Source organism: Eschrichtius robustus, chromosome 7 (genome assembly GCF_028021215.1).
Source record: "Eschrichtius robustus isolate mEscRob2 chromosome 7, mEscRob2.pri, whole genome shotgun sequence".
NCBI classification, from domain to species: domain Eukaryota; kingdom Metazoa; phylum Chordata; class Mammalia; order Artiodactyla; family Eschrichtiidae; genus Eschrichtius; species Eschrichtius robustus.
In genome coordinates, this window is record NC_090830.1 from 89,238,065 (window position 1) to 89,263,814 (window position 25,750).

The 25,750-nt window shown below is 37.1% G+C and overlaps 1 protein-coding gene, 1 non-coding gene and 1 pseudogene across 4 annotated transcripts in view; 1 reads left to right on the forward strand and 2 right to left on the reverse strand.

Annotated features, from left to right (window-relative positions):
• Positions 1-25,750, forward strand: part of BMPR1A (bone morphogenetic protein receptor type 1A) — a 137,820-nt gene that overhangs the window by 19,417 nt on the left and 92,653 nt on the right. The gene's annotated exons all lie outside the window — the stretch shown is intronic.
• On the reverse strand, positions 4,086-4,158 carry TRNAW-CCA (transfer RNA tryptophan (anticodon CCA)). The gene has a single exon. It is a non-coding gene; the product is annotated as a tRNA-Trp (tRNA).
• Positions 4,445-23,877, reverse strand: LOC137767157 (tigger transposable element-derived protein 1-like; annotated as a pseudogene).

Here is a 25,750-nt window from a genome sequence, read left to right on the forward strand (position 1 = left end):
ATTGAAACTGTGATTAAAAATCTTCCAACAAACAAAAGTCCAGGACTAGATTGCTTCACAGGTGAATTCTATCAGACATCTAGAGAAGAGCTAACACCCGTCCTTCTCAGACTCTTCCAAAAAATTGCAGAGGAAGGAACACTCCCAAACTCATTCTATGAGGCCACCATCACCCTGATACCAAAACCAGACAAAGATACTACAAAAAAAGAAAATTACAGACCAATATCACTGATGAATATAGATGCAAAAATCCTCAACAAAATACTAGCAAACAGAATCCAACAACACATTTAAAGGATCACACTCCATGATCAAGTGGGATTTATCCCAGAGATGCAAGGATTCTTCAGTATATGCAAATCAGTCAATGTGATACACCATATTAACAAATTGAAGAAGAAAAACCATATGATCATCTCAATAGATGCAGAAAAAGCTTTTGACAAAATCCAACACCCATTTATTTATTTATTTTATTTTTTTTTGGCTGCGTCGTGTCTTTGTTGTTGCACATGGGCTTCTCTCTGTGGTGTTCGGGTTTTCTCTTGTTGATATGTGCGGGCTCAGTAGTTGTGGCACGCGGGATTAGTTGCCCCGCGGCACGTGGGATCTTAGTTCCCCGACCAGGGATTGAACCTGTGTCCCCTGCATTGGAAGGCAGATTCTTTACCACTGGACCACCAGGGAAGTCCCCCAACACCCATTTATGATAACTCTCCAGAAAGTGGTCATAGAGGGAACCTACCTCAACATAATAAAGGCCATATATGACAAACTCACAGCAAACATCATTCTCAATAGTGAAAAACTGAAAGCATTTCCTCTAAGATCAGGAACAAGACAAGGATGTCCACTGTCACCACTATTATTCAACATAGTTTTGGAATTTTTAGCCACAGCAATCAGAGAAGAAAAAGAAATACAAGGAATTCAAATCAGAAAAGAAGAAGTAAAGCTGTCACTGTTTGCAGATGAGATGATACTATACATAGAGAATCCTAAAGATGCCACCAGAAAACTACTAGAGCTAATCAATGAATTTGGTAAAGTTGCAGAGTACAAAATTAATGCACGGAAATCCCTTGCATTCCTATACACTAATGATGAAAAATCTGAAAGAGAAATTAAGGAAAAACTCCCATTTACCACTGCAGCAAGAAGAATAAAGTACCTAGGAATAAACCTACCTAGGGAGACAAAAGACCTGTATGCAGAAAACTATAAGACACTGATGAAAGAAATTAAAGATGATACAAACAGATGGAGAGATATACCATGTTCTTGGATTGGAAGAATCAATGTTGTGAAAATGACTATACTATCCAAAGTAATCTACAGATTCAGTACAATCCCTATCAAATTACCAATGGCATTTTTTGCGGAATTAGAATAAAAAATCTTAAAATTTGTGTGGAGACATAAAAGAGCCCGAATAGCCAAAGCGGTCTTGAGGGAAAAACACAGATCTGGAGGAATCAGACTCCCTGACTTCAGACTATACTACAAAGCTGCAGTAATCGAGACAATATGGTACTGGCACAAAAACAGAAATATAGATCAATGGAACAGGATAGAAAGCCCAGAGATAAACCCACACACCTATGGTCAACTAATCTATGACAAAGGAGGCAAGGATATACAATGGAGACAAGACAGTCTCTTCAGTAAGTGGTGCTGGGAAAACTGGACAGCTACATGTAAAAGAATGAAATTAGAACACTCCCTAACACCATACACAAAAATAAACTCAAAATGGATTCGAGACCTAAATGTAAGACCGGACACTATAAAAGTCTTAGAGGAAAACATAGGAAGAACACTCTTTGACATAAATCACAGCAAGATCTTTTTTGATCCACCTCCTAGAGTAATGGAAATAAAAACAAAAATAAACAAATGGGACCTAATGAACCTTCAAAGCTTTTGCAAAGCAAACTGCAAACAAGACGAAAAGACAACCCTCAGAATGGGAGAAAATATTTGCAAATGAATCAACGGACAAAGCATTAATTTCCAAAATATATAAACAGCTCATTAAGCTCAATATTAAAATAACAACCCAATCCAAAAATGGGCAGAAGAGCTAAATAGACATTTCTCCAAAGGAGACATACAGATGGCCAAGAAGCACATGAAAAGCTGCTGAACATCATGCAAATCAAAACTACAATGAGGTATCACCTCACACCAGTTAGAATGGGCATCATCAGAAAATCTACAAACAACAAATGCTGGAGAGGGTGTGGAGAAAAGGGAACCCTCTTGCACTGTTGGTGGGAATGTAAATTGATACAGCCACTATGGAGAACAGTATGGAGGTTCCTTAAGAAACTAAAAATAGAGCTACCATATGACCCAGCAATCCCACTACTGGGCATATACCCAGAGAAAACCATAATTCCGAAAGGCAGATGTATCCCAGTGTTCTTTGCAGCACTATTTACAATAGCCAGGACATGGAAGCAACCTAAATACCCATTGACAGATGAATGGATAAAGAAGATGTGGTACATATATACAGTGGAATATTACTCAGCCATAAAAAGGAACGAAATTGAGTCATTTGTAGAAGTGTGGATGGATCTAGAGACTGTCATACAGAGTGAAGTAAGTCAGAAAGAGAAAAACAAGTATCGTATATTAATGCATATATGTGGAACCTAGAAAAATGGTACAGATGAAGTGGTTTGCAGGACAGAAATTGAGACACAGATGTAGAGAACAAATGTATGGACACCAAGGGGGGAAAGTGGCAAGGGGGAGCGGTGGTGGTGTGATGAATTGGGAGATTGGGATTGACATGTATACACTGATGTGTATAAAATGGATGACTAATAAGAACCTGCTGTGTAAAAAATAAATAGCATTCAAAAAAAAAAACTGAACAAGATACTCAATTCACACTGATTTAAAACAACAAAATAAATTAGAATGAAGGAATTAATGAATATAAAATTGTAAGTTAATGAAAACCAAAACAACTTGATGAGTAAAATCAAAAGGTGGCAGACTCTGGGCAAGTCTGCTTAAGAAGAAAACAAACTAGAAGCAAACATTAAAAACGAGCTAGGGACATCTCTATAAATACCAAGATGAAAGCCTTATAAGAGAATATTATGCATAAGTTTATGCCACATATCCTGGAAATTGGATGAGATGGATTATTTTCTAGGAAAATGTAAATTACTGAAATTGTTAGAAGGAATGGAAAAGGTTGATAATCCAGTAGCTGATGAAGAAATAGAAAAAATTATCAAAGATATATCTTTTAAAAGGGCCAGATGTTTTACAGAACTTTAAAGCAATTGATAACGCCTATGTTACACATTATTTCCAGAGGAAAGAAAAAATGCAAAAGAGAAGATACTCCTTGAAACTAACATAACTCTGCTAGCAAAAAGGATAGCACAAGAAAAGAAAACAGTAGGTTCTTCTCATCACCTCACTGTAAAATCCAAAATAAAATACTAGCAAACTGGTCCCAAAAGTATATTAAAAGTATAGGGTCAAGCTGTCCCAGAGATTTAAGGATGATTTAACCTTAGGAAATCTATTAGTATCATTAGGGCTACATTAATAAATCAAAGAAGGAAAACAATATCATTTTAGTTGATGACAAAAAAGCTATTATATTTAAAATAGATAACCAACAAGGACCTACTATATAGCACAGGGAACTCTGCTCAAAAGTCTGTTATAACCTAAATGGGGAAAAAATTTGAAAAAGAGTACATATATGTATATGTATAACTGAATCACTTTGCTGTACATCTGAAACTAATACAACATTGTAAATCAGGTATGCTCCAATATGAAATAAAAATTAAATACAAAATATATATATATATTTTATTTAAAAAAAAATATATAAAGCTGTTAGATAAAATTCAGTAACCAGTTCTGATAGACTAAGTTTAGGAAAAGAAAGAAACTTCCTTAACCTGATACGAGGTGAAACTAACTGAAGCATATAGTAAACTCAACTGGTAAGATATTTTCTAAGAAAAAAAGAACAATACTAAGAGCTCATTTTATAAAATATATTTATTTTGGCCGCACTGGGTCTTAGTTGCAGAATCTAGTTCCCTGACCAGGGATCGAACCTGGGCCTCCTGCATTGGGAGCGTGGAGTCTTACCCACTGGACCATCAGGGAAGTCCCTAAGAGCTCATTTTTAATGCTGCTGTTAAACATTTAACTGGAGGCCTCTGCCAATGGAATTTTGTATAACAAAGGTATACAGGCATACCTTGGAGATTTTGTGGGTTTGGTTTCAGACCACTGCAATAAAGCAAATATTGTAATAAAGAGAGTCAAACAAATTTTTGGTTTCCCACTGCATGTAAAAGTTATGTTTACACTACAGAGTAGTCTACCAAGTGGGAAATAGCATTGTCTAGAAGGACCAATATGCATACCTTAATTTAAAAATACTTCATTGCTAAAAAATGCTGACTGTCACCTGCAACTTCAGCCAAGTCAATCTTTTTGCTGGTGGAGTGTCTTGCTTTGATGCTGATGGCTGCTGACTGATCAGGGCGGGGGTTGCTGAAGGCTGGGGCGGCTGTGGCAATTTCTTAAGATAAGACAGCAGTGAAGTGTGCTGCATTGTTTGACTCCTCTTTTCATGAACAGTTTCTCTGTAGCGTGCAGTGCTGTTTGATAGCATTTCACCCACGGTAGAACTTCTTTCAAAGTTAGAGCCAATCCTGTCACACACTACTGCTGTTTTATCAAATAAGTTTATGTAGTAGTCTAAATCCTTTGTTGTCATTTCAACAGTTTTCATAGCATCTTTACCAGGAGTAGATTCCATCTCAAGAAACCATTTTCTTTGCTCATCCATAAGAAACAACTCCTCATTTGTTAAAGTTTTATCATGAGATTGCAGCAATTCTGTCACATCTTCAGGCTCCACTTCTAATTCTAGTTCTTTTGCTATTTCCACCATATCTGCAGTTACTTCCTCCACTGAAGTGTTGAACCCTTCAGAGTCATCCATGAGGGTTGGAATCCGCTTCTTCCAAACTTGTGTTAGATGTTGATACTTTGACCTCTTCCCATGAATCATGAATGTTCTTAATGGCATCTAGAATGGTGTATATTTTCCAGAAGGTTTTCAATTTACTTTAGCCAAATTCATCAGAGAAATCACTGTGTATGGCAAATATAGCCTTATGAAATGTATTTCTTAAATAATAAGACTTGAAATTTGAAATGACTGCTTGATCCATGGGCTGCATAATGGATGTTGTGTTAGCAGGCATGAAAACAACACTGATCTCATTGTACATCTCCATCAGAGCTCTTGGGTAACCAGGTGCATTGTCAATGAGCAGTAATATTTTATTTTTTTACTTTTTTATTTTTTTAATTTTTTTTTTTTATTGAAGTCTAGTTGCTTTACAGTGTTGTGCCAATCTCTGCTGTAAGCAAAGTGACCCAGTTATACACATAGAGGTGTTCTTTTTTTTATATTCTTTTCCATTATGGTTTATCACAGGATATTGAATATAGTTCCCTGTGCTATACAGTAGGACCTTGTTGTTTATCCATTCTATATATAATAGTTTACATCTGCTAGTCCCAAACTCTCAGTCCTTCCCTCTCCCATCCCTCTCTCCCTTGGCAACCACAAGTCTGTTCTCTTTGTCTGTGAGTCTGTTTCTGTTTTGTAGATAGGTTCATTTGTGCCATATTTTAGATTCCACATATAAGTGATATCATATGGTATTTGTCTTTCTCTTTTGGACTTACTTCACTTAGTATGATCATCTCTAGTTGCATCCATGTTGCTGCAAACAGCATTATTTTGTTCTTTTTTAATGGCTGGGTAATATTTCATTGTCTGTATGTACCACATCTTCTTTATCCATTCATCTGTTGATGGACATTTAGGTTTCCATGTTTTGGCTATTGTGACTAGTGCTGCTATGAACATAGGGGTGCATGGATCTTCTTACATTCCCACCAACAGTGTAGGAGGGTTCCCTTTTCTCCACACCCTATCCAGCATTTGTTATTTGTAAACTTTTTAGTGATGGCCATTCTGACTGGTGTGAGGTGGTATCTCACTGTGGTTTTGATTTGCATTTCTCTAATAATTAGTGATGTTGAGCATCTTTTCATGTGCCTACTGGCCATCTGTATGTCTTCTTTGGAGAAATGTCTATTAAGGTCTTCTGTCCATTTTTCGATTGGGTTGTTCGGTTTTTTGTTGTTGAGTTGTGTGAGCTGTTTGTATATTTTGGAGATTAAGCCCCTGTCTGTTGCATCATCTGCAAATATTTTCAATGAGCAGTAATATTTTTAAAGGAATCTTTTTTTGTGAGCTGTATGTCTCAACAGTGGGCTTAAAATATTCAGTAGACCACGTTGTAAACAGATGTGCTGTCACCCTGGCTTTGTTGTTTCATTTAGAGAGCATAGGCAGAGTAGATTTAGCATAATTCTTAAGGACCCTAGGATTTTTGGGATGGTACATGAGCATTGGCTTCAACTTAAAGTCACCAGCTGCATTAGCCTCTAATAAGAGAGTCAGTCTGTGCTTTGAAGCTTTGAAGTCAGGCATGGATTTCTCCTTTCTAGTTATGAAAGTCCTAGATGGCATATTCTTCCAAGATAAGGCTGTTTCGGGACTTCGCTGGTGGTCCAGTGGTTAAGACTCTGTGCTTCCAGTGTGAGGGGCACGGGTTCCATCCCTGGTCGGAGAACTAAGATTCCATAGGCCATGAGGCGTGGCCAAAAAAAAAAAAAAGGCTGTCTCATCTACATCCATTGAAGATCTGTTGTTTAGTCACTTTCATTAATTATGTTAGCTAGATCTTCTGGCTAATTTACTACAGCTTCTTCATCAGCACTTGCTGTTTCACCTTGCACTTTTATGTTATGGAGGTGGCTTCTTTCCTTAAACCTCATGAACCAGCCTTTGTTAGCTTCAAACTTTTTTTCTGTAACTTCCTCATCTCTCTCAGCCTTCCGAGAATTGAAGAGAGTTAGGACCTTGCTCTGGATTAGGCTTTGGTTTAAGGGAATGTTGTGACTGCTTTGATCTTCGGTTCAGACCACTAAAAGTTTCTCCATATCAGCAATAAGGCTGTTTTGCTTTCTTACCATTTATGTGTTCACTGGAGCAGCGCTTTTAATTTCCTTCAAGAACTTTTCCTTTGCACGCACAACTTGGCTAACTGTTTGGTGCAAGAGGCCTAGTTTTTGGCCTGTCTTGGCTTTCGACATGCCTCCCTCACTAAGCTTAATCATTTCTAGCTTTTGATTTAAAGTGAGAGATGTGTGACCTTTCTTTCACTTGAACACTTAGAGGCCACTGTAGGGTATTTAATTGGCCTAATTTCAGTATTGTTGTGTCTCAGGAAATAGGGAGGCCTAAGGAGAGAGAGAGAGAGAGAGATGGGGGAATGGCTGGTTGGTGGCGCAGTCAGAACACACACAACATTTATCGATTAAGTTTGCTGTCTTATGTGGGCACGGTCCATGGTGCCCCAGAACACTTACAATGGTAACATCAGAGATCACAGATCACCATAACAAATAAAATAATAATGAAAAAGTTTGTCATTTTGTGAGAGTTACCAAAATGTGATACAGAGACATGAAATGAGCAAAAATACTGTTGGAAAAGTGGCATCAATAGACTTACTTGACACAAGGCTGCCACAAACCTTTAATCTGTAAAAAACACACTGCAATGAAACAAAGGTATGCCTGTAAATATTTCAAAGGGAAAGTCAAAACTTGTATTCTGCATATGCCCTTTGCAGAGCATATAATCTACCTAGAAAAACCAAGAGAATCAATTGATAAAGTTGGAAAACTAATAAGTGAGTTCAGTAAGGTTCCTGTACACATGATGAACAAAAAAATCAGGCTCCCTGTATACCAGCAATAGCAGTTCAACTTGAAAGTGCTATCAGTGTTTGCTTTGTTTGATAAGAAGTACCAATTAGTCCCAGCCTGCTTGGCAGTTACCTGTCCCAGAATGCTTTGAATCATGAAGAGAGAGCTGCAGGAGATGAAGCTTCCAATTTCCTGCTTGCTTCAGCACAAAAGTCAAATGTTTGAAGGGCTAACACAAGGCTGATTGTTTCATGACAGCCCCAAATAGCTAAAACTATTCCCTATGATGCCCATCTCACCGTGCTGTAAAAAATGTTTCTGGACAACATTCCCTCGAAGAATGTATCACTGAGTTCCCTGGAGAGCCTGGAGGCCTAGCCTCCTACTAGTGTCCTGCAAGAATACCAAAGAAACTACTAAGGAAAACAGAAAAGGGATTCCTCTAAAAACAACTAGTTTTGTTTTTCTGTTTGTTTGTTTTGTTGTTTTGTTTTTAGTGTAATACATGCTCGTAGTAAATAATTCAAACAATACAGAAAAGTGAAGTTTCCTCTTCTCTTTTTCTGCTCTGCCCCTTTCTCAGTTTACTTTTCATTGGTAACCGCTGTTGCTACTTTATGTATCCTAAAATTTCCTCTCCATTTACAAAAATATATTTCCATTTCTTGTGTTTTATACAGGTGGTATCATGCATTTTGTGTTGCAGCTTGCCTTTTTCATGAAACATTTTCTGTATCTCCCTCATTGTTTTTAACCTCACATTGACCTTTATTCTCTAAGGCTCTGTATAATCTCTTTGGCAGACCCTTTCTTCCTGCTGCTCTCCAATCCCTGAAGCCTTCTCATGGTGCCTCTTTTTCTGACCTTTCTATTCATCTTCTTGCTCTCAAGCATTCTTATGTTTTTTGGACAGACTTAATGCTTTTAAATGTGTGTAAAATAAAATACATTGGATTACAAAGGAAACCAATTATATTGAAATACCACTATTAAAGTAATTTAAAAAATTTAAGATATAGTAATATGTGTTTTCTTTTATTAACTCATTAAATAACCCAGAGATGGGTTTTAATAACTGCCCTAATTTTTAAATAATGATGAATATAAATAATACTCTGAGTTATCTGCAACAGTGTAATTTGTTGAGACTATGATTCTTTTGGTAACAAAGTTACAGGTACTGCTAACACTACTGTGGGCTTTGCCTAGTCTCATAATTAAATAATTATATTTAAATTTCAGTTAGGGGTTAGTGAAACTAAAGATGTAATTTTTTCTCATCTAAGTTCATGGACCTCCTCAATTTTTTGAGGTCATGGGCCTCTGATTAAGAACTCTAGCAACTGAAACTTGATTCACACTGGAGGACACTGATTTTTTTGCAGTCCACTAAAGTGTTGGAAGTTTCTCTTCCACACCACCTCTCCTTTGGGCCTGGAGATGGGTTATCCTCCTTGCCCCTCTTTGCTACTTCTACACCACTCTCCCTCCAGTCTTACTTAACGTCAAACAAAAGAGATGGTTTTGATTCGTTTCATCAGATAATACCAGCTACTGCTGCTCCTTGCAGTTTTCCGTTGAACCTTGGCTTACTCCCCAGTTATTGCCCCTTATTCTGTGAAGATTTTATCTTATGTAGCTCACTATCTCCAGTACTATTTTATTCTAATTCTTGTGGATCTCAACATCTAGGTGGGTATTCTTCCACTACCTTCCTGGTCTCTTGGTTTCTTGACCTCTTCCAGTGTCTTCCACTCTACTTCAGCCACCTGTGGTCATAGCTCAGATCTGTTACTCAATAATAATGTGCTTATAATTATAACCCCCCTCCATAATTTCAGTTTCAAGTATTGAACTCTCTGATTTTCACTTCTCACCTTTTCAGCTCATGCCTTCTAGTATAAACTATCCTTTTACCTCACTGGGACTATTGACCCTTTTAGCTTTTTATCGTTTCTTACCGCAGCCCCCCTTACGTCCCATCCCTTCTCCTTATTCATTTTAAATTCTATGGTCAGTCACAATTGTTCAGTTGCAAATACTCTCAACACCCTTGCCCTCACTTGCTACATTGCTTAGTTGAGAAACTCCACTGCTAGATAAATCCAGTTGTGCCTACTCTTCACTTTTGTTGTTATTGTTTGTTATTGTTGTAAAAAAAAAACCCCATATATTTACCCCCTTAACTATTTTTAAGTGTACAGTACAGTATTGTTAATTATGTGTACATTGTTATACTAGAACTTTTTCATCTTGCCCTACTGAAACTTTACCCAGTGAACAGCAACGTCCTGTTTCCTCCTCACCCCAGCCCTGGCAACCACCATTCTACTTTCTGCTTCTATGACTTTGATTACTTTAGATACCACATGTCACTAAAATCATGTAGTATTTGTCTTTTTGTGATTGGCTTATTTAACTTAACATAATGTCCTCATGGTTCATTCATGTTTGTAGCATATGGCAGGATTTCCTTATTTTCAAAGGTTGAATGATATTCCATTGTGTTTATATACCACATTTTCTTTATCCGCTCATCTGTTGATGGACATTCTGGTTGCATCCACTTCTTGGCTATTGTGAATAATGCTGTAATGAACATGGTTGTGCAAATATCTCTTCAAGATCCTCTTTTCAATTCTTTTGAATACATACCCAGAAGTGGGATAGCTGGATCATACAATAGTTCTATTTTTAATTTTTTGAGGAGCTTCCGTAGTTTTCCTCAGTGGCTGCACCAATTTACGTTCCCACCAATATATAAGAAGGTTCCCTTTTCTCCACACCCTCTCTAGTGTTTATTATTTGTAGACTTTTTGATGATAGCCATTCTGACTGGTGTGAGGTGTTAACCTCATTGTGGTTTTGATTTGCATTTCTCTGATGATTAGCAGTGTTGAGCATTTTTTCATGTGCCTGTTGGCCATCTGTATATCTTCTTTGGAGAAATGTCTGTTTAGGTCTTCTGCCCATTTTTTGATTGGGTTTTTTTTTTTTTGATACTGCGTTTTATGAGCTGTTTGTATATTTTGGAGAATAATTCCTTCTCGGTCACATCGTTTGCAAATATTTTCTCTCATTCCATGGGTTTTTTCGTTTTGTTGATGGTTTCCTTTGCTGTGCAAAAGCTTTTAAATTTGATTAGGTCCTATTTGTTTATTTTTGCTTTTATTTCTTTTGCCTTGGGAGACTGATCTAAGAAAATGTTGCTACAATTTATGGCCAAGAATGTTTTCCCTGTGTTCTCTTCTAGGAGTTTTATGGTGTCCTCTCTTATATTTAGGTCTTGAAACCATTTTGAGTTTATTTTTGTATATGCTGTGAGGGAGTGTTTTAATTTCATTGATTTACATGTAGCTGTCCAGCTTACCCAACACAACTTGTTGAAGAGACGGTCTTTTCTCCATTTTATATTCTTGCATCCTTTGTTGTAGATTGACCATAGGTGTGTGGGTTTATTTCTGGGCTTTCTGTTCTGTTCCATTGATCTATATGTCTGTTTTTGTGCCAGTACCATGCTGTTTTGATTATTGTAGCTTTGTGGTATTGTCTGAAGTCTGGAAGGGTTATGCCTCCAGCTTTGTTCTTCTCGTTCAGGATAGCTTTGGCAATTCTGGGTCTTCTGTGGTTCCATATACGTTTTAGGATTTTTTGTTCTAGTTCCATGAAAAATGTCATGGGTATTTTCATAGGGATTGCATTAAATCTGTAGATTGCTTTGGGTAGTATGGACATTTTAACAATCTTAACTCTTCCAGTATAAGAGAATGGAATATCTTTCCATTTCTTTGAATCATCTTCAGTTTCCTATATCAGTGTTTTATAGTTTTCAGTGTATAGGTCTTTCACCTCCTTGGTTAAGTTTATCCCTAGGTATTTTATTTATTTTTTTGATGTGCTTTTAAATGGAATTATTTTTTTTTGACTTTATCTTTCTGACATATTATGGTTAGTGTAAAGAAATGCAACAGATTTCTGTATATGAGACTTGTATTCTGCTATCTTGCTGAATTCATTTATTAGTTGTAGTAGTTTTTGTGTTGAGGCTATAAGGTTCTCTGTATAGAGTGTCATGCCATCTGCAAATATTGACAGTTTTACCTCTTCCCTTCCAATTTTGGATACCCTTAATTTCTTTTTCTTGTGTGATTGCTGTGGCTAGGACTTCAAATACTATGTTGAATAGAAGTGGTGAGAGTGAACATCCTTGTCTTGTTCCTGAATTTAGCACAAAGACTTTCAGCTTTTCACCTTTGAGTATTATATTGGTTGTGGGTTTGTCATAAATGGCTTTTATTATGTTGAGATATGTTCCCTCTGTACCTGCTTTGGTGAGAATGTTTATCATAAATGGATGTTGAATTTTGTCAGATTCTTTTTCTGTGCCTATTGAGATGATCATGTGGTTTTTGTCTTTACTTTTGTTGATCTGTTGTATCACATTAATTGATTTGTGTATGTTGAACCTTCCTTGGCAACCCTGGAATGAATCCAGCTTGATCATGGTGTATGATCCTTTTTATGTACTGTTGGATTTGGTTTGCTGATATTTTGCTGAGGAGTTCTGCATCTACATTCATCAAAGATACTGGCCTGTAATTTTTTTTTTTTTTTTTTTTTGTAGTGTATTTGTCTGGTTTTGGTATCAGGGTGATGGTGGCTTCATAGAATGAATTTGGGAGTGTTCCCTCCTCTTCAATTTTTTGGTATAGTTTGAGAAGGATAGGTATAAGTTCTTTGTGTATTTGGTAGAATTCCCCACTGAGGCCATCTGATTCTGAATTTTTGTTTACAGGGAGTTTTTTTTTTATTACAGATTCTATTTCACTTCTAGTGATTGGTCAAATAATCTGTTTCTTCTTGACTCAGTATTGGCAGGCTGTATGTTTCTAGAAATGCATCCATTTCTTCTAGATTGTCCAATTTGTTGGTATAACTGTTTATAGTATTCTCTTATGATTTTTTGTGTTTTTGTGGTATCGGTTGTTATTTCTCCTCTTTCATTTCTTTTTTTTTTAAAAGATTTAATTTTATTTTTATTTTTTTGGCTGAGTTGGGTCTTTGTTGCTGCACGCAGGCTTTCTCTAGTTGTGGCAAGCGGGGGGCTACTCTTCGTTGAGGTGCGCAGGTTTCTCATTGTGGTGGCTTCTTTTTTTGCAGAGCATGGACTCTAGGTGCACAGGCTTCAGTAGTTGTGGCACTCGGGCTTCAGTAGTTGTGGCACTCGGGCTTCAGTAGTTGTGGCTTGTGGGCTCTAGAGCACAGGCTCAGTAGTTGTGGTGCACGGGCTTAGTTGCTCCACAGTATGTGGGATCTTTCCAGACCAGGGATCAAACCCGTGTCCCCTGCATTGGCAGGCGGATTCTTATCCACTGCCCCACCAGGAAAGTCCCTCCTCTTTCATTTCTTATTGCATATATTTGGGTGCTTTCTCTTTTCTTCTTGGTGAGCCTGGCTAGAGGTTTGAGTTTTTGTTGCCTGTGCTTTTGATGTCATATTCAAGAAATCGTTGTTCATTACAATGTCATGAAGGTTTTCACCTATATTTTCTTCTAGTGTTTTATAGTTTCAGGTCTTATGTTTAACTTCTTAATCCATTTTGAGTTAATTTTTGTATACCGTGTAAGATAAGGATCCTTCTTCATTCTATTGCATGTGGATATCCAGTTTTCCTAACAGTATTTGTTTAAGAGGCTGTCCTTTCTCATTGTGCAGTGTTGGCAACCTTGTTGAAGATCATTTGATCATATATGCAAGGGTTTATTTCTAGTATATCAGTTCTGTTCCATTGATCTGTATGTTTGTCTTTATATTTGATCTGAATGTATGGCAGCACCATGGTTTTTATTACTGTAGCTCTATGTAATATGTTTTGAAATCAGGAAGCGTGAGGCTTCTAGCTTTGTTCTTCTTTCTCAAAATTGTTTTGAATATTAGGGGTCCTTGAGATTCTGTATGAATTTTAAGATGGCCTTTCCTATACATGCAAAAAGTGCCATTAGGATTTTCATAAGGATTTCATTGAATCTGTAGATCGTTTGGGGCAGTATGGATATTTTAATAGTGTTAGTAAGTCAGTGGTTCTGCATTCATGGTTCTGCATCTGAGGATTATGTAGTACTGCAGTACCTATTTATTAACAAAAATAAAGTATAAGTGGACCTGTGCAGTTCAAACCCACATTGTTCAAGGGTCAACTATATGATCTTTATTATGTTGAAATAATTTCCTTCTATTCCTAGTTTGAGTGTTTTTATCATGAAAGTTTGTGGAATTCTGTCAAATGCTTTTTCTGCACCTGCTGAGATAATCATGTGGGTTTTTTTCTAAGTTGTGTAAATGTGATGTATCTCATTTATTGATTTTCTTATGTTGAATAATCCTTGAATTACAGGGATAAATTCCACTTGATCATGGTGTATTACACTTTGACTGTGCTGTTGAATTCGGTTTCCTACTGTTTTTTTGAGGATTTTCCATCTGTATTCATTAGTGATATTGGTCTGTAGTTTTCTTTTCTAGTAGTATCTTTTTCTGGCTTGGTATGAGGGTAATGCTGGGCTCATAAGACGAGTTTCGAAGTGTTCCTCCTCTTCAGTTTTTTGGAAGACTTTGAGAAGGATTGACATTAATTCTTCTTTAAATGTTTGGTAAAATTCTCCACTGAGACCATTTGCTCCTGGGCTTTTCTTTGTTAGGAGATTTTTAAAAATTGAAGTATAGTTGATTTACAATATTATATTAGTTTCACGTGTACAACATAGTGAGTCATTATTTTTATAGGTTAGACACCCTGTAAAGTTCATATAAAATATTGGCTATATTTCCTGTGCTGTACAATATATCCTGGTAGCTTATTTATTTTATACACAGTAGTTTGTACCTCTTAATCCCCTACCCCTATCTTGCCCTTCTACACTTTCTTCTCCCCACTGGTAACCACTAGTCTGTTTTCTATATCTGTGAGTCTATTTCTGTTTTGCTTTATCTATTCATTTTATTTTTTAGATTCCACATATAAGTGATATCATACAGTATTCATGTTTTTCTGTGTGATTTATTTCACTAAGCATAATACCCTCTAGGTCCATCCATGTTGTTGCAAATGGCAGAATTTCATTCTTTTTTTTTATTGCTGAGTAATATTCCATTGTATATATGTGTGTGTGTGTGTATGTATATATATATATATGTATATATATATATATATATATATATATATATATACCACTTCTTTATCCATTCATTTTTTGACAGACACTTAGGTTGCTTCCGTATCTTGGCTGTTGTAAATAATGTTGCTATGAGGATTGAGGTACATGTATCTTTTTTAGTTAGGTTTTTAGGGACTTCCCTGCTGAGGCAGTGGTTAAGACTCTGCCTGCCAATGCAGGGGACACAGGTTCAAGCCCTGGTCTGGGAAGATCCCACATGCCACAGAGCAGCTAAGCCCATGCGCCACAACTACTGAGCCTGCACTCTAGGGCCTGCGAGCCACAACTACTGAAGCCCGTGCGCCTAGAACCTGTGCTCCGCAACAAGAGAAGCCACCGCAATGAGAAGCCCGTGCACTGCAATGAAGAATAGCCCCTGCTCGCCACAGCTAGAGAAAGCCCGCACACAACAATGAAGACCCAATGTGGCCAAAAAGAAAAAAACAAAACAAACAAAAAATTATGTTTTTGTTTTCATCAGATATATACGCAGGAGTTGAATTGCTGGATCATATGGTAGTTCTGTGTTTAGCTTTTTTGAGGAACCTGCATACTGTTTTCCATAGTGGCTGCACCAATTTACATTCCCACCAACAGTTTATACAAGGGTTCCCTTTTCTCCACATCCTTGCCAACATTTGTTATTTGCAGAGTTTTTGATATAGACGGGAGTGAGGTGATATGTCATTGTGATTTTGATTTGCATTTCTCTGATGGTTAGTGATGTTGGGCATCTTTTCATGTGCCTGTTGGCCATCTGTATATCTTCTTTGGAAAAACATCTATTCAGGTCTCCTTATTTTTTAATCGGGTTGTTTGTTTTGTTGGGAGATTTTTGATTACTGATTCAATCTCCTTACTAGTTATAGGTCTTTTTGGGTTTTCTTTTCCTTCATGGTTCAGTCTTGGTAGCATGTATTTTTCTAGAAATTTATCCATTTCTTCCTGGTTATCCAAATTGTTGTTGTGTAATTATTCATAGTAGTTTCTTAAATCCTTTCTATTGCTGTGGCATCAGTTGTAATGTCTCCCCTTTCATTTCTGATTTTAGTTATTTGAGAATTCTCTCTTTTCTTTTCAGTTAGTCTAGCTAAGGGTTTGTAAATTTTGTTGATCTTTTCAGAAAACAAATGCTTCATTTCATTCACTTTTTTCTTTGTTATTCTGTTATCTATTTTATTTTTGCTGTAATCTTTATTACTCTTTTTTCTTATAACTTTCAGTTTATTTTCTTCTTTTCCTAGTTCTCTGAGGTGTAAACTTAAATTTTTAATTTGAAATCTCTCTTTTCTTTTTTAATTATAGGCATGTAGTGCTGTAAAATTCCCTCTTAGAACTGCTTTTGCTGTATCATATAAGTTTTGGTATGATAGTTTTTGTTTACATTTGTCATAAGATACTTTCTAGTTTCCCCTGTGAGTTCTTCTTTGACCCATTAGTTGTTCAAGAGTGTGTTGTTTAATTTCCACATATTTGTGATTTTTCCAGTTTTCCTACTATTGATTTCTAGTTTCATTTCATTGTGGTTAGAAAAGATACTTGGTATGATTTCAGTATTCTTTTTTTTTTTTCCCCGTTCTTTTTTTTTTTTTTTTTAATTAATCAATTTATTTATTTATTTATTTATTTTTGGCTGTGTTGGGTCTTCGTTTCTGTGCGAGGGCTTTCTCTAGTTGTGGCAAGCGGGGGCCACTCTTCATCGCAGTGCGCGGGCCTCTCACCATCGCGGCCTCTCTTGTTGCGGAGCACAGGCTCCAGACGCGCAGGCTCAGCAGTTGTGGCTCACGGGCCTAGTTGCTCCGCGGCATGTGGGATCTTCCCAGACCAGGGCTCGAACCCGTGTCCCCTGCATTAGCAGGCAGATTCCCAACCACTGCGCCACCAGGGAAGCCCGATTTCAGTATTCTTAACTTTGTCAAGACTTGTTTTGTGGCCTAATGTGTGATCTGTCCTGGAGAATGTTCCATGTGTGCTTAAGAAGAATGTGTATTCTGCTCCTGTTGCATGGAGTGTTCTCTATATGTCTGTTAGATACAGTTGGTCCATAGTGTTTTCAAAATCCTTTGTTATTGATCTTCTGTCTGGTTGTTCTACCCATTGTTGAAAGCAGGATAGTGAAATTTCCCACTACTGTTGTGTTACTGTCTATTTCTCCCTTCAGTTCTATCAAGGTTTGCTTCTTATTTGGGTGCTTTGATTGTACACTTGCACTTTTGCAGCTGAAAGTGGCTGGAGAATTAACTTTGCTGGTGGTCTTCCAGTTAATGATCATTAAGGTCAGCCGAGCCCTTAATGTTGCTGAGCAGTAGTTCCTAATCCATTTACCTCCCTGACCTGGTCTGACCTAAGTGATCATTTAAACTTCTCTTCCTCAAACCTCCAACACCACCTTCCACATTCTTTACTCTCAGTAAACAATTTTGCTTTTCATCTCACTGAGAAAGTAGATGCCATACAAGAAAACATCCATAAAGCTCCTGCTACTACATCTATCCGTCTGTCTTCATCAGTGTTCATGTATTCTGACTTCTCTCTATTATTATTTAATAACTGACCATCCTTCTAGGAAGTACCACAACCTCCACTGTGCTCTAATTCCGTCTCTTCTCTCTTACATGATGCAGGATCATTCTCAATCAGCACACCACTCTACTCTTTCTTCTCTCGTCTTAAACAACAGCAGTGTAAAGTCTCTTGACTCCACTTTCCCCTCTAACTGTTGCTCAATTCTCCCCCCCCCTTTTTTTTAGAGGAAGTGTCTATACTTTGCTTCCAGTTTTTCTCATCCCAATATCATAGGTGTCCGCCTGCTCTAATTAGGCTTTCCTTCCCAGAACCCTGCCTAAACTGCTCTTGTGAAGGTTAACCATGACTTTTCCTTTGTCATCCTTGAATTATCTGACCTGTTAACAGTATTTGACACAGGTGGTCATTTATTCTCTCCTCCTGGAAACACTTTCTTCACTTGGCTTTCAAGACTGCATACTCTCTTAGTTTTCATCTCAGTCTTTTGTCATGGAGTGCCTCCAGGGCTCAGTCCTTGCACCTCCTTTTTAGCCATTCTCATTCCCTTTTTGAGCTTATCTGACCTCAAGGCTTTGAAACCATCTGTGTGTTGATGATGCCCAACTTTTAATCTCCAGCGTGAACCCCTACTCAGAAATGCAAATTTATACTTCTCTTGGATGTCTAACAGGCAATGAGAAATGTAAGTTTTCCTAACAGGAACTTATCATTCTTTTCCTTAGTAATTTAATGTGTCAGGCTTAGATGGCCTCCCTTTATCTGAGAATAATATTAAAATACAAAACAAAAACAAAACTATTTTCTTCTACTTTAAATATCTTATTAATGTACAGTTTATTTTTGGTCTAAGGAGTGATGAAGGGCTTGAATCTCTTTTTAAAGCCAGATGGCTAGTCAGTTTCTCAATACTCTTTATTGAATAATCAGTTTTTATATGATTGAAATGTCATCTTTATCACTCTGTGAATATCAGGCTTAAAAATTACAAATTGCCGGGACTTCCCTGGTGGTGCAGTGGTTAAGAATCCACCTGCCAATTCAGGGGACATGGGTTCGAGCCCTGGTCCAGGAAGATCCCACATGCCATGGAGCAACTAAGCCTGTGCACCACAACTACTGAGCCGGCGCTCTAGGGCCCATGAGCCACAACTACTGAGCCCACATGCCACAACTACTGAGCCCATGTGCTGCAAGTACTGAAGCCCACGTGCCTAGAGCCCGTGTTCCACAACAAGAGAAGCCACCACAGTGAGAAGCCTGCGCACCGCAATGAAGAGTAGCCCCCTCTCGCTGCAACTAGAGAAAGCCCATGTGCAGCAACGAAGACCCAATGCAGCCAAAAATAAATAAATAAATGAATAAATTTATATTAAAAAAATTACAGATTGCCATCCAATATTTGCATTATAGATTTTATACTCTTGAAAATGCTGTCTATATTTAATCCCAATTAAAGGCACGAGAAATGAAATAGCCCCAAGGTTGCATACACTACACATCTATTAAATTGGCAGTTATGTGGTAAGAGGAAATAGATAGCACATCTGTTTTGCCAGTATCATAAAATGGATCAATCTCAAGGGAAAATAATTATACTACACATAGTGGTGTACCGTGGGGCTAAGGGTTTGACCTTAAAATTTCTATTCAGTGATGGCATCCTATATCCCTGGTCTAGCTAGGGTTTGTTTCAAGGGAGCGTAGGCATAAGGTGAGTAAACTAGTGGGCTCAAGGCAGAATTTCTTAGTGCTGTTTTGTTGTTATTACTCTTTTTTTTTTTTTTTTTTTAGTTTTTGGCCGCACCCCACGGCATGTGGGATCTTAGTTCCCCAACCAGGGATTGAACCCAGGCCTCCTGCATTGGAAGGCAGAGTCTTAACCACTGGACCGCCAGGGAAGTCCCATTATTACTCTTCTACTAATAAAATAAAACTTAAAAATGAATTCTGTCCCATTAATGCATACATTGAACCAGATATGTTTCATGTAAAATGGGGAATGGAAATGAACTTTTCTATTTGGCTGAGTGGTATAGGGTGAAAAACCTGTAGGCCTCCTTGTATCACTAGCTTCATCCTAAGCCCTGTCTTATTTTATTATTCACACCATTAAAATATAAAAAGTTATTCACAAATGATACCTTTCCCCCTGGAGTTTAGGAGACAGTAGTATAGAGCAGTATTTAAATGTTGGTCTTGGGCATAGGGTGGGGACACAAACTCCTTGAGGTACCCACACACATGGGTAATTTCAAGTGAATTAATTTATAGACCCTAAACTTCCACATGTGCTCTTTCCTAAAATTGACCTTCCTGTGAATCAGTCTTTCAAGCGGTTTCTTCTTTCCCACATTCCTTTCTACCGTTCCCCTTTTCCATTTTACAAAATAATGGCATAACTCTTCTCCTGTTGCTACTTTTTACCATGATGCATTTGCTCTGTGGTGGAAATACCTCAGGGAATAAAAGACAATTCCAAGACACCAAACAGTGGTGCTGGGGCAACTGGATATCCAACTGTAAAAGAATGAAGTTGGACCCCTACCTCATACCATATACAAAAATAACTCAAAGTGAAGACCTAAATTTAAGAGCTAAAAGTATGAAACTCTTAGAAGAAAACATAGGTGTAAATTTTGTGGCTTTGGATTAGGCAGTGATTTCTTAGATACGACATCAAAGGAAAAAACAGATAAATTGGACTTCATCAAAATTTAAAAAACTGGTGTACCTCAAAGGACACTTTCAAGAGAGTTGAGAAAACAACCCACAGAATGGGAGATTCATTTGCAAATCATGTCTGATAATTGACTTGTGTCCAGGATACGTAAAGAACATTTATAACTAACAACAACAAAAAACTCAATTTAAAAATGGGCAAAGGATTTGAATAGGTATTTCTCCAAAGAAGATGTAGAAGTGACCAATAAGATAGGTGAGAAAATAAATAGATGCTCAATAGCATTAGTCATCAGAGAAATGCAAATCAAATCCACAGTGAGATACCACTTCACACCCAGTAGGATGGCTATAATCAAAAAGACAGATAAAAACAAGTGTTGGTAAGGATATGGAGAAATGGGAACATTTATATGCTGCTGTGAGAATGTAAAATGATTCAGCTGCTTCGGAAAATAGTTTAACAGTTCCTCAAAAAGTTAAATAGAGTTACCGTATGATCCAGTAATTCTACTCCTAGGTATATACCCAAGAGAAGTAAAAATATGTTAACTCAAAAACTTGTATATGAAAGTTCCTTGCAGCATTATTCATAATAGCCAAGAAGTGGAAATAACGCAAATGTCCATTACCTGATAAATAGATAAAATGTGGTTTACCTATACAATGGAATATTCACCTTTGAAAAGAAGTGAAATACTGACTCATGCTGCATACAACATGGATGAACCTTGAAAACATGATGCTAAGTGAAAGAAGCCAGTCATAAAGGACCACATATTGTATGCTTCCATTTATATGAAAATCCAGAATAGGTAAATACATAGAGAAAGTGGACAAGGTTGGGGCGGGGGGGTGGGGAGTTGCATGTGATTGCTAATGGTTACAAGGTTCTTTTTTAGGGTGATGAAGTGTTCTGGAATTAGATAGTGGTGATGCTTGTACAGTTTTGTGAATATGCTGATAACTACTGAATTGTATGCTTTAAAAGAGTAAATTTTATGATATGTGAATTATATCTCCAAAAACGAAACAAAACTTCAGGGACTCCTAAAGTGGCAGTTTCCAGATGTTGGTGTTAGTATTGTGAAAGTAAGTAGCTTTAATCTTTGGGGAACAAATCCTTTAATGGTTTCCAGTTTTTTGCTTTGAGCAAATTTGAAGGATTTTTCAATTCCAATATTCAAAAATAATCAATTTGTTAGCTGCTAAGTCATTAAAAATATTTTTGGTGGTAAATGATAATAGCATTTTTCAGTAAATAACTAGGAAGGAATTTTGTAAATTGTGCGACTCTAAGAAATTGTGTGACTCTACTGATAAAATTCCTTCCATTCCAGTCACCTATTAATATGAACAAAATTTCTCAGTACCTTCTTAAAAAAAAAATCAAAAACAGAGAAGTAGGGATACACTGAATCATCTCATTTTAGCAATAATTATGCAAACAGATGAACTAATTGAAAAAAAAGCCCCATCCAGCCCATTAAGAGATACATTTCCAGTAAAATTTTTGCTTTTAATGTTGGTAATTACTATCACATCTGTAATGTTTTTTATTTAAATCAATTATGTATGCTAATAGTAATGGTAATTGAATCTCAAATAATTTTTAAAACTATTAGAGGATTATTTATGATCAAAGGAAATTTTTAAGAAATTTCCATTCAAACTGCAGATATGTATGAGTGATTAATAATAGACTTTCAAGTATAAAAATTATTACATGCAGGGTGAATGGAATAAGATATGAGTTCAAGGAGGGAAAAAAAAACGATGTGAAAATTTTATTTTCAAGTGGGTCATACTGGGTGTCAGATCACAGTGGTGTTTGGATTCTGTTGAACAGATTTAAGAGTGATGTCACAGATTTATGTAAAATGTCGGCATTTACAATATGCCAGAAATCATATTCTTTGCAGTTACCTGACTTGTGAAAGATTTTAGATGTCAACTCTAAAATGTGTGAGGGATTATGTAGGTTTTTACAGTTATATTTGGGGACACACAAGCCAAAGAAACTATTAACCAGTAATTGAAGGCCAGTGCTCAAATGCTTAGATTTTGTATGTTAGGTAAGTCCCAAGTTCGAATCGTCTCTGTCACTTATTGGTTGTGTAACCTTAATCTCTCTAAGCAGTCTTCCCATAACCAAAAACAAAGATGCAGCTTCCTGGGCTGTTGTGAAGATTAAATAAGACCAGGTAGGGCTTCCCTGGTGGCTTGGTGGTTAAGAATCCGCCTGCCAATGCAGGGGACTCGGGTTCGAGCCCTGTTCCGGGAAGATCCCACATGCCATGGAGCAACTAAGCCTGTGCGCCACAACTACTGAGCCTGTGCTCTAGAGCCCACGAGCCACAACTACTGAAGCCCACATGGCTAGAGCCCTTGCTCTGCAACAAGAGAAGCCACCGCAATGAGAAGCCCGCACACGACAACAAAGAGTAGCCCCCTCTCGCCACAACTAGAGAAAGCCCGCGCTCAGCAACAAAGATCCCATGCAGCCAAAAATAAATAAAAATAAAAATAAATTTATTTAAAAAAAAAAAAGATCAGGTAAGGAAAATGTTTAGCACAGCACCTGGCACTTAGCACTAGTCACTAACATTTATTCGACAGTTACTACATACCAAGTACTTTTCAAAGTGCTTTATACATGTTATCACTTTAATCTTCCACAAATCTTTGAGGTAGAAGTTATTCCTGTTTTGCATAAAGGGTTAGATGAGAGGCTTATGCTCTGGAGAGCAACATAATTCACTGGTTAAATGCACCAGCTCTGAAGCCCCACTTATTTGCGTTTGAATCCTGGCTTTGCCACTTATTAGCAATATGACTTTGCTAATATATATATAATATTCTATGCTCTGTTTTCCCACCTGTACAATGGGATAATAAAAGCACCTAAGTCAAGGGCTAACTTATTTATTACTATATCTAGCACTGTTCATTGTCAAATATTCTTTGAACTGTATTCAACTCCCTACTCTGTTCAGTAGCTCACTGCCTTGTTCCTTTCTGAAAGCTCTTCTGCCACCTGTGCTTAATAAATTGATCCCATTCTTTTTTGGTCGTCACTACAGTCTTTTCCCCAATTACTCTGTGCCTTTTGATCATTTTCTTGACTTTTGTACGTGTGTACGCATGCTGATGTGGACAAGGCAAAGGAAAGTTAGTTGGATCTGTGTTTTGGGATTTCAGAGTTTAGTATTTACGTTTAACTTGTGAGGGAAGGAGGAAGGAAAATTAAAAGGTATAGCATTGGGCCAGAATGTCATTGGCAACCAAATCACATCCAGTTGTATAGTGATGGGTACCTGTATTTTTATTTCATCTACACAGGGTGGGCAGGATTTCTGATTGCATATTTACTCACTGACAGAATGTCTTTTGGTATTGTAAAATAGTGTTCAGTTAATTTAAAATACAAAATAGTCCATTGTCTTAGTCCATTCGGGCTGCTATTACACAATACCATAAAACTGGGTGGCTTATAAACAGCAGACATTTCTCACAGTCCAGAGGCTGAGAAGTCCAAGATCAAGCTGCTGACAGATTCAGTGTCTGATGAGAGTCCACTTCCTGGTTCATAAAAGGCCATCTTTTCTCTTTATCCTCAAATGGCAGAAGGATCAAGGGAAGTCTCTGGGTTCCCTTTTATAAGGGCTCTTAATTCCATTCATGAGGGCTCCACCCTTATAACCTAATTACCTCCCAAAGGCTCTACCTCCAAATATCATCACATTGGGCATTAGGATTTAACATATGAGTTTTGGAGGGACATGAACATTCAGTCTGTACGTCAATTATACAGTACAATTGGTATTTTACAGTACAATTGGTTTTCTATTGCTGCTGTAATAAATTACCACAAACTTACTGTTTTAAACAGAAAAAATTATTATCTTACACTTTTGTAGGTCAGAAGTCCAACACAGGTGTCACCAGACTAAAATGAAGCTGTCTGATGGACTGCATTCCTTTCTGGAGGCTCTAGGGGAGAATCTGATTCTTTGTCTTTTTCAGCTTCTGTAGGCCAACCAGTATCCTTGGCTTGTAGCCTCCTTCCTCATCATCTTCAAAGCCAGCAAGGTCTCATCCCTCTGACCCTTTGTCTTCTCTTTCTCTCTCTCACCACAGCTGGGAAGGGTTATCTGCTTTTAGGGGCTCGTGATTAGGTTGAGCCCAACAGGATAACCTCCCCATCTCAAGATTTGTACCCTTAATCACATCTGCAAAATCCCTTTTGTCATGCAAGCTAACATTCATATGTTCCAGGGATTAGGATTTGGATGTCTTTGAGGGGACCACTGTTCTGCTTCCACAGTTGGTTTTTAGTCAGTTATATAACATTAAACTTAATTTTATCTATTTATTTTGATAAACATGAGGACTACAGTAGTGGTTAAGTGGTAAGACCTTGGAGTTGTGACCGTAGGCAAGTTATTCGCTTCTGAACCTGTTTCCTCTCTGGTAAAAGGGGCATAATAGTGCTTACTAGTATATATTGAAATACAAATAACAGTTTAGGGCTATAGCCTGGAGTCAGGAGACTTCTACCAATTTTTTTGTGACTGTCTCAACTAAGCAAATTTGTGATCTCCTAACTCACAAGGTTGTTGCAAGGGTCAGATAACTCATGACTATAGAATTGCTTTGAAATGTATAAAAATTATATAAAATTTCCATGGTATTAATTTTAGAATACCTTAAAAATTTTTTTGTCAATGGTGGGAATGTTATTAAACATTCCCAATATATTAATATTCTTTGATCCCTGATTCTTTGATCAAAATTTTTTATTGTTCTTTCCCATATTTTTGGACTTAACTTGTCTCCTTTTTTTAAATAATGATAAATGAAAAGATAATATGAGAATTTAAAAGTACATAACCTGCATTTTTTTTAGTCACTAAGATTTAAAACTCAAATTTATCTAGATTATTTGTATTAATTTAAAATTATTTTCTCTTCAAAACTTATTAGGAGCTAATTACTGCCTTTGTTATAGAAGCAGAATACTAACTCCACCTTGTATTAATAAAACTAATTGTTCTTAAAACCTGAGCTGCATTTGTTAATCTTGGGTAGTAGACATTCAAGTAATAGAAATGAAGTCTTCATTTATAATTGGGTTATCTTTGTACTCGATGTTTGATACAAAAATATCACTGTATATTAAGCAAAAACCATTTTTAAAAAGTGATTTGATTTCTTATTTTTTCCCTTACACTGTAATAGTGAATAGATGTTTTTCCCCTAAGCAGCACAAAGATGCCATTTTGAGAGGTTAAATTACTTTCTAAATGTTGCTGTGAAGGAGGAGAGAAGGAAAAGAGATCAGGTTACACATTCTTTGTTCCAGAGCCTACCACTGCACTTGAAGTTTGGAGCCACAGTGGCGAGGCTAGAATATGCATTTGCCACAGTATCTTCAATCCCGCCCCCACTTAGGGAGCCAGAGACTTAGACAT